This window comes from Durio zibethinus, chromosome 27 (assembly GCF_047325235.1).
Source record: "Durio zibethinus cultivar Kanyao isolate XHJ-2024 chromosome 27, ASM4732523v1, whole genome shotgun sequence".
In the NCBI taxonomy this organism is placed as follows: Eukaryota; Viridiplantae; Streptophyta; class Magnoliopsida; order Malvales; family Malvaceae; genus Durio; species Durio zibethinus.
The window spans coordinates 14,167,311-14,175,315 of NC_143188.1; positions in this window are offsets into that span (position 1 = coordinate 14,167,311).

Genomic DNA, 8,005 nt, shown 5'->3' on the forward strand with positions numbered 1-8,005 from the left:
ATACCAACTAGAGGTATGTATGCAATTTTTTAATTAATTACATCTTAAAATAAAAACCAAAAAAATAATTATATTCAACATGATTCACATGATCTAAGAAGAATTATATTCGTATTTATGGAATAAAGATTAAAATAAAGTATTTTAACCAATAAATGCAAAGGTATTATATTTTGTAATAGTGAAGTTTATTGATCGAATAAAGATTAAAGTAATAACGAAGGCAAGATGATTGGAATGAGACCAGTGGATGATTGAAGATATAAAAAGGCAAAAGAATTCAATGATTTGGTTCATGAAAATCCATTGCCTAGCTATTTGGTCAATTTCTTTTCAACACTCTTTTAGTATTTACCCAAAAAAAAAATTGATATTGGCCGCACAGCAGAATCTGCTTGGAATTACGACTTGTCAAAACCTGGAGATTAAAGTGTGCAGGACCATGGAAGGATGCCATTGTTTTTCACTTTCTAGCTATAGTGTGGAAGTCGTAGCAATCATTTCTAATGTAATTGCTTGTTAGAGTCAAAGTTCATGTAAAATTGAATCTAAATTTTAATTTGATTCATGCAGTTTTTCTTATAATTAAGATGATATTTAATAAGTTTAAGATTTAAATTTTAATATTTATAATTCTATCTTCTATCTCTTTCACAATATTTTTGTAAAAAATTAAAAATAAAATGAAATTTCACCAAAAAGATTGAAACAAACTCAAGTGGATCAACAATAAGCAATTTAAGGAGGTCTTGATTACTCACATCATCCCAAGAGTGGCTTTGTATGTCGTAGCCCTTAGTCTTAGTTTCTTAGTTAAATGGGAATGTTCAATGCTCAATGTGACAGAGTAATAATATTTTTTCATGAAATTACAATTAAAAATAAAAGTTACAATTATAATCAAATTTTATATTTTGTATAAAAATTAATAAATAAATCAAAATAATTAATTTATCAAGTGTTAATAGTACCCGTAGTTCTTAAACTTTGATCAAAATTCTATTTTGATCCCTAAACTTTAAAAAGTTTTAATTGAATTTTTAATTGCCCAAAATTATATTATTTTAGTTCTTCCATCTATAGAACCATCTAAATTAATGACAAATGTCAACTGGTATCATGTGATGACGTTAGCTAGCTCATGAGGCAAATAAAAGACCAAAATAGAATTTTCTCAAAGTTTAAGGATCAAAGATGAAGCTATCTCAAAATTTTATATATTCCGTACATGACTTATAAAAAAATACTAATTTTAAATTATATTTGCATATTTTTATAATATAACTTATTAGATAAAATTTTGTTTTAAATTGAAAATAAATATTCAAAACTTAAAAATTAGTTAAAATTTTCAAATTCCTTTTTCAAAAATTTTTAATGCATTTTAAAAACAAAAAAAAATTATTAACAATATTATTTTACTGATAAGTTATAATAAAACATATTATTTTCTATCCAAAAATTTTATTTTTTAAAATATTAAATATCTTTTATTTTTCCTTTTTAAATATATTTTATAAAATAAGTTTTATAAAAAAGAAAAAAATTAAATTGTTTTAAATTATATTTTTTATTTAATATGAATTCAAAGTTTTTATATTTTTGAATAGATTAATAAATTTATTTTAATTTTAAAAATGATTTGAAAATTTTTACATAATATTTTAACATTATATAGAGTTTTTATTTAATTTTTTAAACCAATATAAAAACTTTTACTTAATTTTTTAAAATGATATATAATTTTAACAAAATTATTTTCAAATTTTCAAATTAATTTTAATTTTTTAAAAATCTATTTTCTATTAAAAATATTATTTTATTGATAAATCTTATCATAATAAAAATTAAAAAATATTTTAATTTATAGTATTTTATAAAATATATTTGAAATATATAAAAATCAAAATTTTCTTGAATTATTTTTATCTTTTCCTTTATATATTTTGTATAAAATAAATTTCAAAAAGGAAAATAAAAGACATTTAATATTTTAAAAAATATATTTTATTGGATAGAAAATAATATTTTTATTATGATTTACAAGTAAAATAATATTTTTAATAGAAAATAATTTTTTTGTTTTTAAATGATTTTGAATTTTTGAAAAAAGAATTTGAATTTTTAACTTAATTTTAATTTTTAAAGAACTATTTTTTATTAGAAACAAAAACTATAACTAAAACAAAAAATATAAAAATATAATTTTAAATTTAATATTTTATTAAATATATATGAAATAAATAAAATTTTGAAATAGTTTGATCTTCGTTCTCCAAAACTTTGAGATAATTTTATTTTGATCCTTAATCTATCACGTGAAATATTAGTTGACATCATATGTGGTATCGATTATTATTTGCCATCAATTTACATAGTTTCATAGACAAAAAAAAAAAAAAAAAGAAAATGGGATAATTTTGGACAATTAAGAATCTGATTAAAACTTTTTAAAATTTAAAGATCAAAATAAAATTTAGATCAAAATTTAAGAATTACGAATGCTATTATCTCATTTATTAATCAATATATAATTGAATAAATTAATATATAATTAGAATGAAACTTAATCTAAAGCTTTATAATTCCATAATTAAAATAAAGCCTCATGGGCACAATACAATAACAACTCACAAGCATGAATATCCAAGAGCAAGATACAAGAAAAAATAGTTTTCTCTGTTTCTACAAGGCTATATTGGGGTACCCAAGCTGCAGAATTTATGCCTTACACTACCCCTAAGATAGTAGCTGGCTTTAACTTTAGACTGATCCAATCTTCTTTGTACTTTATTAAAGTAACAAGTTTGGTATATAAATTTGTATGCTTTATCTTTTTGAAATAGTGATAGTCAAGACCAAATTTATGAAATAATACAGATCGATCCAAAAAAAATTATACTCGAAAAAATCCAAAAATTTTATGTCGCTAACAAAAAAAAAATTCTGGCGTTTTCTTCCAGTTATTCTGATTCTCTTTTGGTTGTGCTTGTAATTTGTTTAGAATAAATGACTATAGGTTTTTTCTTTTTCGCTGGAGAGGAAGTAATACTTTTTCACTCACAGAATAATTCAGTTGGTTCATGTATTATTTTTAAAAAATAATATCTAGCATATCTGAGACTCAAACTTCTATTTTCACATTACAGCCTATTTTGTAAAATAAAGAAAGTCAAGTTTAGCATATCAATTAATTTTATTTTTATCAAATATGTGTCAGTAATATACATACCAACTAGAGGTATGTATGCAATTTTTTAATTAATTACAGCTTAAAATAAAAACCAAAAAATATAACTCTATTCAACATGATTCACACGATCTAAGAAAAATTATATTCATATTTATGGAATAAAGTATTTTAAAGAGAAAATGATTGCGTACTAACCAATAAATGCAAAGGTATTATATTTTGTAATAGTGAAGTTTATTGATTGAATAAAGATTAAAGTGATGACGAAGGCAAGATGATTGGAATGAGACCAATGGATGATTTAAGATATGAAAAGGCAAGAGGATTCCATGATTTGGTTCATTAAAATCCATTGCCAAGCTAATTTTCAAAACTTTTAGTATTTAGAAAAAAAATGATATTGGAATCCAAACATGTTTTCCTCGAGGTTGGGATTTATAGACTTGTCGGAATCATTCAAGTTATTTCTTTTCACGTAGTTTAGTGAGAGAGGAAAGCAAAAGCACTGCAGAATCTGCTTGGTATTATGACTTGTCAAAACTTGGAGATTAAAGTGTGTAGGACCATGGAAGGATGCCATTGTTTTACACTTTCTAGCAATAGTGTAGAAGTCGTAGCAATAATTTATAATGTAATTGCTTATTAGAGTCAAAGTTTATGTAAAATTGAATCTAAATTTTAATTTGATTCATGCAGTTTTTTTTATAAAATGATATTTAATAAGTTTAAGGTTTAAATTTTAATATTTATAATTCTATCTTCTATCTCTTTTACAATTTCTTTTGTTAAAAAATAAAAATAAAATGAAATTTCACCAAAAAGATTGAAACAAGCTCAAGTGGATCAACAATAAGCAATTTAAGGAGGTCTTGATCACTCACATCATCCCAACAGTGGCTTTGTCTGTAGTAGCCCTTAGTCTTAATTTCTTAGTTAAATGGGAATGTTCATTGCTCAACTTGATAGAGTAATAATATTTTTTTATGAAATTACAATTAAAAATAGAAGTTACAATTATAATCAAAATTTATATTTTATATAAAAATTAAAAAATAAATCGAACTAATTAATTTATTAAGGGTTAATAGCACTTATAGTTCTTAAATTTGATTCAAATTTTATTTTAATCCCTAAATTTTAAAAAGTTTTAATTGAATCCCTAATTACCCGAAGTTATTTTATTTTGGTCATTCTGTTTATAGAACTATTTAAATTGACAACAAATGTCAGCTGGTATCATGTGATGACGTCAGTTAGCTCACGAGGCAGATGAATGATCAAAATAGAATTTTCTTAAAGTTTAGGGACCAAAGATGAAACTATCTTAAAATTTTATATATTTTATACATGACTTATAAAAAATATTAATTTTAAATTATATTTGCATATTTTTTATAATATAACTTATTAGAAAGATTTTTGTTTTAAAAAGAAAATAAATATTCAAAACTTAAAATTAAGTTAAAATTTTCAAATTCCTTTTTTTTTTTTAATTTTTAGTACATTTTAAAAACAAGACAAATTTTATTAAAATATTATTTTACTCATAAGTTATAATAAAACATATTATTTTCTATCTAAAAATTTTATTTTTAAAATATTAAAATTTTTTATTTTTCCTTTTTAAATATATTTCATAAAATAAATTTTATAAAAAAGAAAAAAATGTTTAAATTATATTTTTTATTTTATATGAATATAAAGATTTTATATTTTAGAATAGATTAATGAATTTATTTTAATTTTGAAAAATGATATGAAAATTTTTACATAATACTTTAACATTATATAGAGTTTTTATTTAATTTTTGAAACCAATATAAAAAATTTTACTTAAATTTTTAAAATGATATGTAATTTTAACAAAATTATTTTCAAAATTTCAACTTAATTTTAATTTTTAAAAATATTTTCTATTAAAAATATTATTTTATTGATAAATCATATCATAATAAAAATTAAAAAAATATTTTAAATTATAATATTTTATAAAACATATTTGAAATATATAAAAATAAAAAATTTTGAATTATTTTTATCTTTATCTTTTTTTTATATTGTATAAAAAATGTCGTAACGTATAAATTCATAAACCTATCACTTGATATAAATTAAAAGAATCACTACAAATTTTTTTTTGTTTAGGTGTAATTGACACTTGAAAGAATTTGTTCCATTTAAAGAGAAGTCCCAAGATTGACTTAGATACTTTAAATAGTAAATTTTAATTCACAAAATCAGATTTTAGATTCGAAAGTACGATTACGCGTGATAAAGATTATAGCACTATCACAACACATATATAAAGGATGGTACTAATTTGGTTTTAAATTTTCCAAGCTTTAACTATATTTGTGATTTACCAAAATATTTAATATTGAAAATTGATTTTAAAATTATTTCAATAATTTGGTAGCAATTTAAGATAATTCTCTTACTTCAAGAGTATCTATAGATATTAGTATCCTACTTTGAAGAAGCTCTATCATCCGATTCTTTTAATTTTGCTTTTAGAAATAAATATCTATAAATTGAGTTTATAGTTAGAAATGTCCTTCAATTTGTTAATAAGATTTTTTGTTGAAAACTATCATTCAATTTGTTGGTAAGATTTTATGCAAAAAATATTTATAGAAATATTCATTAAGTCCTTTAATAATTTAATGAGACTTAATTCGAGATTTAAATCCTCCAATAGTTTGGTAAGATTAAAAAAAAAAATTTTGTGAAAACCTTTTTTAAATTTGAAAGAAAATAAAAACAAAAATTATCATGCAAATAATATCACGTAATATCATGCAATAATATAGTTTAGTATATCAATTAATTTTATTTTTATCAAATATGTTCAGTAATATACATACCAACTCGAGGTATGTATGCAATTTTTTTAATTAATTACAGCTTAAAATAAAAACCAAAAAAATATATATTCAACATGATTCACATGATCTAAGAAGAATTATATTCTTATTTATGGAATAAAAATTAGAATAAAATATTTTAAAGAGAAAATGATTGCTTACTAACCAATAAATGCAAAGGTATTACATTTTGTAATATTGAAGTTTATTGATCGAATAAAGATTAAAGTGATAACGAAGGCAAAATGATTGAAATGAGACCAACGGGTGACTGAATATATAAAAAGGCAAGAGGATTCCGTTCACTAAAATCCATTGCTTAGCTATTTTTCAAAACTTTTAGTATTTAGAAAAAAAAATGATATTGGAATCCAAACATGTTTTCCTCGAGGTTGGGATTTATAGACTTGTCGGAAATCGTACAAGTTATTTCTTTGCACGTAATTTAGTGAGAGAGGAAAGCAAAAGCACCGCAAAATCTGCTTGGTATTATGACTTGTCAAAACTTGGAGATTAAAGTGTGTAGGACCTTGGAAGGATGCCATTGTTTTTCACTTTCTAGCAATAGTGTAGAAGTCGTAGCAATAATTTATAATGTAATTACTTATTGAGTCAAAGTTCATGTAAAATTTAATCTAAAGTTTAATTTGATTCATGCAGTATTTTTTATAAGGTTTAAATTTTAATATTTATAATTCTATCTTCTATCTCTTGTACAATTTTTTTTTGGTAAAAAAAAAAAATAAAATGAAATTTCACCAAAAAGATTGAAACAAGCTCAAGTGGATCGACAATAAGCAATTTAAGGATGTCTTGATCACTCACATCATCCCAAGAGTGGCTTTGTATGTAGTAGCCCTTAGTCTTGATTTCTTAGTTAAATGGGAATGTTCATTGCTCGATGTGATAGAGTGATAATATATATTTTTTATGAAATAATAATTAAAAATAAAAGTTACAATTATAATCAAAATTTATATTTTATATAAAAATTAATAAATAAATCAAACTAATTAATTTATTAAGGGTTAATAGCACATGTAGTTCTTAAATTTTGATTCAAATTCTATTTTAATTCCTAAACTTTAAAAAGTTTTAATTGGATCCCTAATTGTCCAAAATTGTTTTATTTTTATCCTTTCATCTATAGAACCAACTAAATTGACAGCAAATGCTAGCCGATATCACGTGATGACATTAGCTAGCTCATGTAGCAAGTGAAGGACCAAAATAAAGTTCTTTTAAAGTTTAGGAACCAAAGATGAAATTATCTCAAAATTTTATATATTTCATACATAACTTATAAAAAAAAGTTAATTTTAAATTATATTTGCATGTTTTTTATAATATAACTTAATAGTTAGATTTTTGTTTTAAATAAAAAATAAATATTCAAAACTTAAAATTAAGTTAAAAATTTCAAATTCTTTTTTTATAAAATTTTTAATACATTTTAAAACAAAAAAATTTATTAAAAATATTATTTTACTCATAAGTCATAAAAAATTATATTATTTTTATCCAAATTTTTTTAAAATATTAAATATCTTTTATTTTTCCTATTAAAATATATTTTATAAAATATGTTTTATAAAAAAGAAAAAAAGAAAAATGTTTTAAATTATATTTTTTATTTTATATGAATATAAAGTTTTTATATTCTTTAATAAATTAATAAATTAATTTTAATTTTGAAAATGATCTGAAAATTTTTACATAATATTTAACATTATATAGAGTCTTTATTTATTTTTTAAACAGATATAAAAAATTTTACTAAATTTTTTAAAAATGATATGTAATTTTAACAAAATTATTTTCATATTTTCAATTTTAATTTTTTAAAAATCTATTTTCTATTAAATATATTATTGTATTGATAAATCATATCATAATAAAAATTAAAAAATATTTTAAACTATAATATTTATAAAATATATTTGAAATA